Source organism: Eretmochelys imbricata, chromosome 13 (assembly GCF_965152235.1).
Source record: "Eretmochelys imbricata isolate rEreImb1 chromosome 13, rEreImb1.hap1, whole genome shotgun sequence".
NCBI classification, from domain to species: domain Eukaryota; kingdom Metazoa; phylum Chordata; order Testudines; family Cheloniidae; genus Eretmochelys; species Eretmochelys imbricata.
The window spans coordinates 5,767,213-5,780,159 of NC_135584.1; positions in this window are offsets into that span (position 1 = coordinate 5,767,213).

Sequence of the window (12,947 nt, forward strand, 5' to 3'; positions counted from 1 at the left end):
AAGGTAGTTAGCTACTTAGGTCAGGAGGCTGGGTGAGCTGCCAAGCCAATTAGCCCATCAGTTCAAGACGGAGAAAGAGGCACGTGAAGGAAGTGTGTGTGGGGGGCGGGGGCGTGGATGAAGAAAGGGCTAGCCGAGCCCAGTCTCACAGAGGTCTCAGGAAAGGGAGATCAGTTTGTCCTAGATTTGGTCCAGCAGCAGCATGCCTTCTCCCCATTCTGGTCAGCATCTCCTCTTTAGGGGAGCCTGAATGGCCCATCTATGGGGCAAGTCATATGAAGCCCCCTGAGAACACTGAAACAGGGATTGTGCTCTCCAGATTGTCAGTAAAACTAAACCCACCTTAAATTTTCCTTCTGCTATGGGGTTGGTGTGATGGGATCACTGAGGTCTGGAACTGTGGGACTGCTGTGCCCCCTTAACTCTCCAGCCTCTGGTTTTTCTCACAAGGCTATGCCAGTGAAAAACAGCAAATCCCTCCAGGCACTGTGATCACTCAACCATTCGCATGTGGAGCCCCACACCTATCGAATCAGGGAGAGACATCAGCCAGGCACCCCAGCCTTGCACCCCTAGAAAGATACCATCTTACTCTGCTCAAGACTCACTTTGACAGTGCAAGTTCACTACTTCTTCCAAGGCAAGTGGACATTCACCATCCTTCGTAATCCGAGCTGAGATTCTCTGAGCACTTCAACCAAAAATACACTGGGCTGTTAACACCTGTCTGGCCAGTGATAGCTGCTCTTCTGTCCCTACTGAAAGGCCAGCTGTGGGCATTTCCCAACCTCACAGCATCTTTCAGCAACACATCTAACAATACTTCATAACTTCCCATACAGTGAGAGTACACACAATTCAACTGGATGTCAACGTTCAGAAGACGGAGACTTTTAAAATGATACCTCACAAGAGCTGCATTGTGCAGAACAGATCATAATCATATGACAGTGGCGAATCTGGGGTTCCAGGGTGCTACTTTGAGGTACAGAGAGTGACAGCTGGATATTACAGCATTCTCTGCAGCCACATCTGCAAACCCTTAGGGTTGACTCCAACCAACAGCTCCTTAGCTAGGGAAGAAGACAGGTGGTGCCACTCTACCAGCTGATGTGGTCGCATGGCCCAGTGTTCATTCTCATCTTGACTGCGCTGTTGCTTCCTGGAAAACTACAAGCCACTTGGGGTTCCCTTTTTTGTTTTGCTTCAGCATGTGCTGTGTGACTAGGGTCCCCGGATTCATTCTGATTTCACGCTCTCTGCAGGTTCTGAGCTACAAGGTACGCTCTGAGGAAGGATTAAAGAAAGAAGCTTGCTAGTCCCCTGAAACCTGTCCCTGCAGACAAGCTGCCAAATTATCTGCTTCCCTCCACCCTCACTGTGTCTCCTTTAGCACAATGCCTTAAGTAGGAGAGAGAACCTCTTTCCATTTTCTGCTCTCCTCGTGCTGTTTCTCCTACATTCACTCAGACACAGAGAAACATGTAAGTGCCCCTGAAGTTTGTCCAGACTGCAAAGCAGAATCAATAGCAGAAGGTTCCAAATAACTCAACAACTCCCAAATGACCAGAGGAAGCAGAAGATACAGTGGAACAGCCTCCTGGATGTGGGAAACATTCCGCATGCTTTTTTGGACCTCCTCAGAGGTTTGATTCTTGTGCTGGTAGTGTGCAATATATATATATACATGTTTTTAACAGGACAGGCTAGAGTTTTGCTTAAATTACACACATGTGCTTGCACCTTTATCAGATGAAACCTTTGTGTTGCCCCATGATGTGAAATGTGCACAGTCTCATACACAGTAGCATAGCAGCAAGTTGCAGTGGTCAGCAGGGAGGAATGCTAATCAGAGGACTCCCTCCATAATCAGCCTCCAGAAGATGCATGGTTTTAAGTCGTGACTGGGACCTTGGAAGCTTCCCAATGACCAGTCGCAGCAGGGATTGAAATAATATCCATGTTCCTATTCTGCAAATGTTACACCCCACTGAGAAATCACTGAAAAGGAGATTCTGACAAATCTCAAAACTTTGCAGAACTGCAGCCACCCAAAGAGAAAGATGCTTGAACTTCTATTGATCTCCTGGTTCTGTATTTATTGTGGAATGGATGTTCAGAGAACTCAGATAGCAGTAACAGAGAGTTTTGCATTCATCTCTACAGCTGTTTGAAATGGTATTACACACAAAGGACTGCGCCCTCATTAAATTTCTCAGAATGTCACCGTTTGGACAGCAGAAATTTTGTTTTGTTTTGATACACAACATGTTAATATATTCAGTATCAAAGAAGAGGATAATGGGGTGACAGATGGGAGCTGGGCTCCAGCTTTCCTGGGAAAGACTCTTCCCAGCAGGAAAGCGGTAAGTTTCCCACCCAATCTTCTGCAACCTTCTGACTGCTAACAACTGTAAGACCCCATGTAGTGGTAGTTATTAAATGAATGACTTCATTCCCAGCCAATAATAAACATTTTACAAACAGTTTTATCTCTTTACCCCATAGACTTTTCCAGGCTAACTAGACTCTGTTTGTTAATCCAGCTACTGATTTTATGCTATTTAATTGCTAAATGTGATCACTGTGGACTGTCCATCTTATTAAATGTCTAGCTGTGAGGATTCCACTAGCAAATGACAAGGGGGGGAGGAGGGGGTTGATTCCCCACTCCCAGGAACTTTAATGGGTTTTGGATCAGGCACATCAGGAATGACTCCACTGAGACCTGTGGAATTACGCTGGTATAAAACCAGTATGAATGAGTGGAGAATGAGGCCAAGATATCTCTGACAGTTCAACAAAATTAAATCATGAGAGCTTAATTTGTGCCAGGGGTGAGCCCTGGCACCTCTAAGCTTGGCAGTTGATAGGCCCGGCACTTGTAGGCTTGCTGCATCAGTTATGAAAGTAAAAAACTTGTGGGAGCCCTGGCACCTAATTACTTGAGCCCTGGCACCTCTTTCATTACAAATTAAGCATGAGATATCACCATTACATAAATAGAAGGAAGCTCTAATGGCTGTTCCTATGTTTTATAATAACCCACTTCCTGCTGATGGCTCTGAAAATCTGCCTCTGAACATGACACTATGGCTTGTACACAGTGAGCATTTGCGAGTATCATATCACAAAGAAAGGAGCAAGGGCATTTGGAATGATAAGAAATCCCAGACTGCAGAGCAGAGCTCTGTTTTTCTGTGGAGCCTCCGTCCTGCAAGTCCTTCGGCATAGCACAACGGATGGTGCAAGGTTATAGTGTTCCTGCACAACTGTGAGAGATGGATGCAAGCAAATGAACTACTATGGGAGAGAGCCTTGGATCCAGCCAAGCTGTGCTTGGCACTGGACCTGGAAGAATAGATGTCTTAATGCCACTTTTACTCTGGGGCTGTTTTATGTTACACCGGTTGGAAAAGCCCTTCGTGGCTGATATGCTGACCCAGGATCATGAGAGTACAGTGCACTAGAATTATAGAATCATAGAAATGTAGGCCTGGAAGGACCTCAAGAAGTCATCAAGTCCACCCCCTGCACTGGCAGAACCAAGTAAGCCTAGACCTTCCCTGACAGATGTTTGTCCAACCTGCTTTGGAAAACCTCCAATGACGGGGATTCCAAAACCTCCCTTAGAAGCCTATTCCAGAACTTACTTGCCATTATAGTTAGAGAGTGTTTCCTAATAACACCTTTGCTGCAATTTAACCCATTACTTCTTGTCCTACCTTCAATGGACATGGAGAACAACTGATCACCATCCTCTTTATAACAGCCCTTAATATATCTGAAGACTGTGATCAGGTCTCTTCTCAGTCTTCTTTTCTCAAGGCTAAACATGCCCAGGTTTTTTAACCTTTCCTCACAGGTCAGGTTTTCCTAAAACGTTTATTCTTTTTAGTTGCTCTCCTCTGGATTCTCTCCAATTTGTCCACTTCATTCCTAAAGTGTGGTGTCCAGAATTGGACACAGTACTCCAGCTGAGGCCTCACCAGTGCCAAGCAGAGCAGGACAATTGTGTCTTACATATGATACTCCTTTTAATATACCCCAGAATTATAATAGCCTTTTTCCAACTGCATCATACTGTTGACTTATTCAATTTGTGATCCACGAAAACCCCCAGATCCTTTTCAGCAGTTCTACCACCATTTTGTAGTTACACGTTTGATTTTTCCTTCCTAAGTGAAGTACTTTGCATTTGTCTTTATTAACTTTTATCTTGTCAATTCAAGTCTAGATCATTTTGAATTCTAATTTTATCCTATAAAGTTCTTGCAACCCTTTCCATCTTGGTGTCATTGGCAAATTTTATAAGCATATTCTTCACTCCATTATCCAAGTTATTAATGAAAATATTGACTAGTATGGGACCAGAACTGACCCTTGCAGGACCCCATAGATATGGCCTCCCAGTTTGACCACAAACCACTGATAACTTCTCTTCGCATATGGTCTTTCAACCACTTGTACACCCACCTTAAACGAATTTCATCTGGACCACATTTCCCTAGTTTGCTTATGAGAATGTCACATTGGACCGTGCCAAAAGCTTTACTAAAATCAAGCTCGGTCACGTCTGCTGCTTTTCCTCATCCACTAGGCCAGTAACTCTGTCAATTAGGTTGGTTTGGCATAATTTATTCTTGACAAATCCATGCTGGCTATTCCATATAACCCAATTATCCTCCAGGTGCTTACAAACTGATTGCTTAATAATTTGTTTCAGTATCTTTTCAGGTATTGAAATTAGGTGGACTGGTATATAATTCCCTAGGTCCTCTTTAGTTCCCTTTTTAAAGATGGAAACACTGTTCACCTTTCTCCAGTCTTTTGGGCCCTCACCCATCCTCCAGGAGTTCTCAGAGGTAATTGCTAATAGTTCTGAGATTGCTTCAGCTAGTTTCTTAAGTATCATAGGAGGAATTTCATCAGACCCTGACAACTTGAACACATCTAATTTATCTAAATGTTCTTTAAACTGTTAGTTCCCTGTTTTGGCTTGCATCCCTTCCCCCTTGTTGTTAATATTAATTATGTTGTGTATCTGGTCATCATTAACCTTTTTAGTGAAGACTGAAGCAAAACAGTCATTACACCTCAGCTTTCTTGATGTCATCAGTTATTAGCTCTCCTTCCCATCTAAGTAAAGGGCCTATACTTGCCTTCATCTTTTGCTTGCTCCTATTGTATTTAAAGAAACTCTTCTTATAGCCTGTTCAGGTGTATCTCATTTTCCTGCCTTAGTCTTTCTGATTTTGTTCCCACATGCTTGTTCTATTCTTTTATACTCCTCCTTAGCAATTTGTCTATGTTTCTACTTAATGGATTCCTTTTTGATCTTCAGGCCATCAGAGTGCTCCTGATGGAGCCATATTGGCCTCTTGCTATTCTTCCTATCTTTCCTGCGCGTTAGGATAGTTTGCAGTTGTGGCTTTAATATTATCTCCTTGAGAAACTGCTAGCTCTCCTAGACTCCTTTTTCCCTTCAATTGTTGTCCCATGGGACCTTACCTACCAGTTCTCTGAGTTTGTCAAGGTCTGGGTTTGTTTAAGTCTGCTGCTCTCACTCCTTCCTTTTCTTAGAATTATAAAATCTATCATTCACGATCACTTTCACCTAAATTGCCTTCCACCTTCAGATTTACTACCAATTCCTCCCTGTTGGTCAGAATCAAGTCAAAAATGGCTGTCACCCTGGTTACTTACTCCAGTTTCAGGCACAAAAAGTTGTCCCCAATACATTCCAAGAACTTACTGGAAAATTTGTATTTTGCCATATTACTTTTCCAACAGATGTCTGGGTAGTTAGTTGCCCATTGCTACCAGGTCTTGCTGTTATTTGTACTAGAAATGCCTCAACCACCTCCTCTTCCTGATTTGATGGTCCATAGCAGACCTTTACCATGATGTCACCCCTATCTTTTTAGCCCTTTTATCTTTACCCAGAGATGCTCAACTGGTTTGCCTCCCTCCTCCTTCTGGACCTCAGAACAAGTGTATATATTCTTGATGAATAATACAACATCTCCTCCCTTTTTAGCCTACCTGTCTTTCTTGAACACGCTATACCCCTCTATACCAGTATTCCAATCATGAGAGTTATCCCACCAAGTCTTTGTGATGCCAATTAAGTAATCATTTAGCTTATGTACTATACTTCCAGTTCTTCCTGTTTATTCTCCATACTCCTTACGTTTGTGTACAGACATCTAAGATGTTGATCAGATTCCCCCACTGATTTCCATCTGGTCACTGCTATGACCCTTCTGTCATTTTTCATATCCTCTCTAACATCTAACTCTCTGTTGAGGTAACCTATTTCACCTTTTTTATATATTTACCTCAGGGCTTCTGTTACCTGCCCCCTTTGAACTTAGTTTAAAGCCCTCCTCACTAAGTTGGCGAGTCAATGTGTGAAGATGCTCTTCCCCTTCTTGGTCAGTTGGACCCCATCTCTTTCCTGCAGACCTTCTTCCCAGAACAGCACCCCATGGTTGAGGAAGCCAGAATCCTGCAATCAATACCATCTGAGCAGTCACACATTCATCTCCCAGATGCGTGTGACCCTGCATGGGCCCTCACCCTGAGCTGGACGATGGATGAAAACACAGCCTGTGCCTCCAACCTCTTCACCCTTCCTCCCACAGCCCTGTAGTCACAGCTGATCTGATGAGGGTCAGACCTGGCTGTATCATTAATGCCCACATGAATGAACAGCATGGGGTAGTGATCGGAGGGACAGATGAGCTTCGGCAACTTTTCTGTAACATCTTGGTCCCAGGATCCAGGAAGGCAGCAAACCTCCTGGGACATCAAGTCAGGTCAGCAGACCTGGGCCTACAGAAGGGGAATATATATATTATATTAAACTGAGCTTGCAAAGCGGCTTGGGTTCTTTAGTAATGGATGGCACTGCAGACCTGAAAGATATTTTTATTGCCACAATGAAATAGTGGAGAAACGTTTCTGTAGGGTCTTACACCCAGCTTTCCCCCTGAGAACCATCCTTCCAGCGCAGACTGTCTCCGGATATGTCTATACTACAGTCCTGTGGTATGGACGCAGTGTGAGTAAACATAGCTTTCTGAACTCGCTCAGTGAAACCACAGCAGAGAAACCACAGAAACACAGGCTTAAGTGCAGGCTAGCCCTGCAAGGAGTTACCCAGGGTTCTGGGTGGGTGTGTACAGCCAAAGTGCTTGCTGCTGAAGCTTCATTGCTCTGATCTGCAAACAAGCTACGTTATCGCTAGCTCTGGTATGTCTACTCGAGCTCCAATCATACCACATGATTGCAGTATAGACATACCCTCAGATTCCTCCTCTCCAACATCAGGTGCTTATTTGTCTTTGTCTTAATAAACTAGCACTCTTGTGTACGTCTAACAAGAGTAGGGCAAGCTACAGAGGAACTACACCAGTATCATGCCATCAGATAATCTTTAATTTTACTTAATACCACCACTCAGCTCAACTCTTATTTCTAGAAGTTATCACACTCAGCCTAGAATAAGTAGACGTTTCAGCCAGAAAAAGAACAGGTTAAATTCTGATTTTGTCAGCTATAATAGCGTCCGGAAGATTCTTGCTAAGAAGCTGAATACCACTGACTTTGGCTGCCAAGTTCTATATTCCCCCCCCCCGCCTCCCCCCCAGCTTTTAATTCAAAGTAGAATCCTGACAATGAGACGTGCTAATAGAATTAGTCTTCAGCTACACACTGTGCAGCTGGGCTTGTTAGCTCAGTAGCTGTTGCTACATTCTTATCAGAACCACCTAAAAGACTATTAATCAAGAATGGCTGGCCTCCCTGTATGGATCTCAGAAATGTAATTAGACTCCAGTAAAAATGGGAATTCATGTTGAAAAGAGGAAAGAATAATGCGAGGTGATTCTGAACTCATAGATATTGAGCTGAATCATCAAATCCTTGCCCACTGATATCAGAAAGAGTTTTGCCTGAGCAAGGCCTGAGTAAAAACGGAGACAATCCTTCAAGACTTTCCGCAGTGCCTCCTTTAACATGGTAGTTAATATTAAGTGCCAGGTGCTCAGCTAGTGTAAACTGAGGTAGTTCTGTTTACTTCAATAGAGCTATGCTGATCTATACAAGCTAAGGATCTGGCCCTAAATATTTAAAGGAACAGGACTATTCACCAGATAAAATAATACTGCCGTTGAAAAGACATTGTGATGCATGATTTATGGCTTTAGATTTGTTTGTTCAGCACAACACTACTGTGTTGCCATGCCTTAGATCTGTGTTTAAGTGTAATTTCATTCTTTGGGGATCTACATTCAAACACTTGCTATGCTGTGATTGCTGCTTATCATGTTGTCTCGTAGTTTCTTTGTTTGTTGCATTTGCCTATTGCCTCCTAGCTTATACTTAGACTGTAAGCTCTTTGGGACAAGGATTATCTCTCTGTTTGAATATTGCTGAGCACAGTGGGGTTCTGGTCGATATCTATGGCCTCAAGGCACTATTGCAGGAATCGGCAACCTTTGGCACGCGGCCCGCCAGGGAAATCCGCTGGCCGGCCGGGACAGTTTGTTTACCTGCCGCGTCCGCAGGTTCGGCCGATCGCAGCTCTCATTGGCCGCAGTTCGCTGTGCCAGGCCAATCGGGGCTGCGGGAAGCAGTGTGGACCGAGGGATGTGACCCTTATGTACTTGAATAGTCCTTACTCAGAGGTGCTTAAACTAGGGTGCTGAAGGTGCTATCACACCCCCTGGCTTGAACTGGTTTCCATCATATACAGGGTTTACAGTTTGGTTCAATAGCTCTCAGCACCCCCACTATACAGATTGTTCCAACATCCCTGTCTTTACTCCCAGGAGTCGTCCTAGTGACTTCAGCAGGACTCTTTGTAGCAGTAGGGACAGGATGCAGACCAGCTTGGCTGACTACAATGGAACCACTTGTGTAAGGATTACTTGCACGAGTAAAGGAAAGGGATTGGGTCCTGGTTTGTGCTTATTCACTCCCTTAATATCAATGTCTGCACTAAGAAAAGGAGTACTTGTGGCACCTTAGAGACTAACCCATTTATTTGAGCATAAGCTTTCGTGAGCTACAGCTCACTTCATCCGATGTAGCTCACGAAAGCTTATGCTCAAATAAATTGGTTAGTCTCTAAGGTGCCACAAGTCCTCCTTTTCTTTTTGCGAATACAGACTAACACGGCTGTTACTCTGAAAAATGTCTGCACTGATGGTGACACCTTGTGGTAAATTTCCAACAAAATAAATACTCTGATTTAAGAGTATCACTCGGCCATCTTTATTTAGCTCTGGACTGGTGCTTTGGAAAGACCTGTTTTTTCCAGTGTCAGAAGCTGACAGGACTATTTAAAAGCTGGGAAGAGAGGGAAGGCTTCCTGGATGCACATGCAAACAACACAGACAAAGGATTTCATTAACACTGTACTGCGACCATAACTCACGAATAACAAAGCCCCAAGTGAGCTATAAGGATGCAGGCAAGGTCTTTTTAAAGTGCGTGGAAGGATATATCTGAAAGAATCATCAGTTTTAGAAGCATGAAGTCAGAAACGTATATAAAATTCAACATTCTGGCCTCTTAAATGGTGTTTTTAAAGTGATAGTAGCAGTCTTTGCTTGTGATTATCTTTTTTCAATAACTGCATAATAAACATACTAAAGTACATGTGCTGTAACCTGTGAGGAATATTTGGGAACAGGTCAAAAAGAGCCACAATTCCAAAGGAAGTTGTAATGAGTGGACCCCAAAAATGCAGCTTTTTCACTGGGGAAAAGAACAACACATGAATATGCAAAGCAAATAATTGACATAGATGATGCTTAAAATTCAATGTCGTAAAGGCCTATAACAGGATCTATAACAATGCACAGACATGCAGGGCTCTTTTGTTAGCCCTGTCTGTTAGCCCCTGAGTGCGTTCTCTGAGCCAGGTTCACAGCATGGACCTTGGGAGTTAATATTGCTTCATGCCTGAAGTGCAGCAAATAACATGTTTCCTTTGGAAATAAACTTGCTGTTCAGTCTGGCTCCTCCCCATGGCCATGCTGCCCACTCTTGCCTGCACAGTCTAACGACCTTACAGCTCATTTGTAGAGGGGAAATTAGGCGATGACCTGAAGGCGGTGAGTATCCTACTTAGTTGTCTTCACACTACATGTTGCCCTGGCTGAATTTCAGTGGTTTTGCTCCCCTCCACATTGTGCAGCAACTTACCTGGCATGCTGATGAAAGGCTGAGAGAAATCGGTAAATAAACCCAGGAGTGTTCCCAGATGGGGTCTCCAAACTCTTTCTGATTCTCCCTGTGCTGCCATAAGAAGAAGCAAACCATCTTATCAGGGTAAACCTCTTTCTCTAGCTCAGTGAGTCATGGACTCCGCTGGGGGGCACAGTGGTAGGTAAATATCAATCTTTGCATGTCCACATTGTGACATGTCATTCCATATTCTTTATGAATATATGCTTATATGAATATGACATAACTGAGATATACTTTATGCAAGATAACTCATGTGAGATATCATTGGAAAGGTTATGATTTACTGAATGCGATTATCCTATTTGTACACCTGTATCATTTCTGTATCTGAAATTAGGAATAATTGACTATGTATCTGTATTTCAACTATGCTTCTTTGGGTGACGCCCACTGCCAATACTTCAGGTACAACAATGGAAAAGCCAGACAGGGTGGATGGCCCATCAACAAGGACAATGGACTGCTAAAGAGTTTCCACGGTATGCATCTGATGAAGTGAGCTGTAGCTCACGAAAGCTCATGCTCAAATAAATTGGTTAGTCTCTAAGGTGCCACAAGGACTCCTTTTCTTTTTGCTAAAGAGCTTAGTCTTCCTATGAACCCTGTGGGTCAGCCTGTGAAGAATGGCTACAGGGGCCCTACAGAGGCAGGTGGTCTTGTCACCTGATACTAAAACATTACCTGGGACTTCTTGTAACTTTCCACTATAAGGGAAGGGGAGTCAAACTAGGAAACAAAGGACTCCCACCTTATGCAAATCCTATTTAAGAGTGGGGAGTGAGGAAATCCAGGTCTTCAGTTCTCCCCTGTTACCCCATGCAAGATGACTGCTAGAAACAACTAAGACTGAACAGGGGGAAAGAACTGGACCCAGGCTGGAAGGGCGTCTGGCCTGTGAAGATTATTAGAACCACATTTAGGGTGAGAACTCACATGTAACCAGTTTCTTTAGTGTATTAAGCCTAGTTTGGGTGCTCTGTTTTATTTTCTTAGTAATCAGCCCTGTTCTGTCTGCTACCTCCCTAACTACTTAAAATACACCTGTTATCGTTAATACATTTATTTCTGGTTTATAATACAACCCCGTTTAGGTGCTTTCTAACTGGGAGGGCGAGAAATTGTGCATACCGTCTTCCACATTGAGAGAAGAGGTGAATATAACATATCTTTGGGTCTGTACTCCAAGGGAGTGGACATCTGAGTGCTGGAGCAAGTCCCTTAAACTGAGTTGTCCGAGAGCTGATCTGCAGCTGGGTGTGGCTCTGCCTGTGTGTGTGTTAGAGGAGATTTTAAGAGCCTGGCTCAGCAAGACAGGTTAAAGGGGGCCCATGCTGGCAGAACAGCTACACTGGGGTCCAACCCGTCACACACATGAGTTCCACTCTGTCTACATCTCAAGTTCTCAAAACACCAAAAATGTTTTTATGAGACATTTCTACCCAAATGAAAAAAAAAGTGAAATTTTCTGTGAAAAATAATTGGCATTTTTCACCCAGCTCTAGTGGGGAGGGAAACAAAGGTTCAGAAAGGTGAAATCATTAGATCGTTCATTAGCTGGTCACTAATCGTAAATGAAAGAAGTTTGGTATCTGATTAATGTTTACAGGTTTCGACTGCATTGCCCCTCTTCTTGAGAGCAGCCACTAGTAAACACAAAGAGGCAGCGCACAACCCCTGTGTGCTATTTTGGTTGAATCAGCAACCAGGAGTTTCACTGTTCGCAGTACACAAATAGTCCCATTCTCTCAGGCAGCTGTCTTCTGTGAAATGAAAGTGCAGACATCTACAGTATTACCCTGTGCATATTCACACAGGATCTGCTGTTATAATGATAATGAAGGCAGCTAGGATAATCATCTTAAAGCATAAATACATCCCAGATGCTGACTCATTTTCTCTTGTTCAAATCTCACTTTTGGGAGGTATTTCTTTTTGTATGCCGCTTCCAGTGCGGGTTTGTTGTGTCTGGAAGTAGCAATATTATTCTTTTTTGGTACAGGTCTCCAAGCTGCTTAAATCAATGTGTGTCTTTTCCAGACGCTGTAGTCCCTCCAAGTACAGATTGTAATTAGTTGCAGTAGCAAATATGATCAAGGCCAGTTCAGACAATGCTGCCACAGCTGCAGCCTCAGAGGTCGCTCAGGTCAGTTTATGCTAGTGTGATGTCAACTGCTCGTGTTCCAGTATGGGTCACTTTGTGTTGACGGAGAAATGAAGGGGGATAGAGTCCCCAGGGGAATCAGGATATTTCCTACGCAGATCACCATCCCTCACTTTTAACAGGAAACCTCTATATTCTATTCCCTATTTAGCTCCACAAACCTGGTCTACTTATTCCCTCCTCCCTTGGCTCAAAAAACCATACTTACCCAGCCTAACCAATCTTCATTACATTGTTCATGGCAAGTGGAAAGGAAAAGGCACACATGCATTGACTCTTGCCCTGTGAAGGCAAACAGACAACTGACAAAGGCCTATTTGCTGGAGGTTCCAGAGTAGTTTCAACTGGTCCTAAATAAGGCCTTTAGCTCCAGCAGGGATGAATTTGGCCCATAACATCCAGTAATGCTATGGTTTAGTCCCACTCCTATTCAGTAAGCCTCAAAAATCTCTTTAGAAATTCTAGACCTTCCACTATCTTTATTATTCTTATTTATAAAGCGGGGTTTATGGCCAAGAAACTT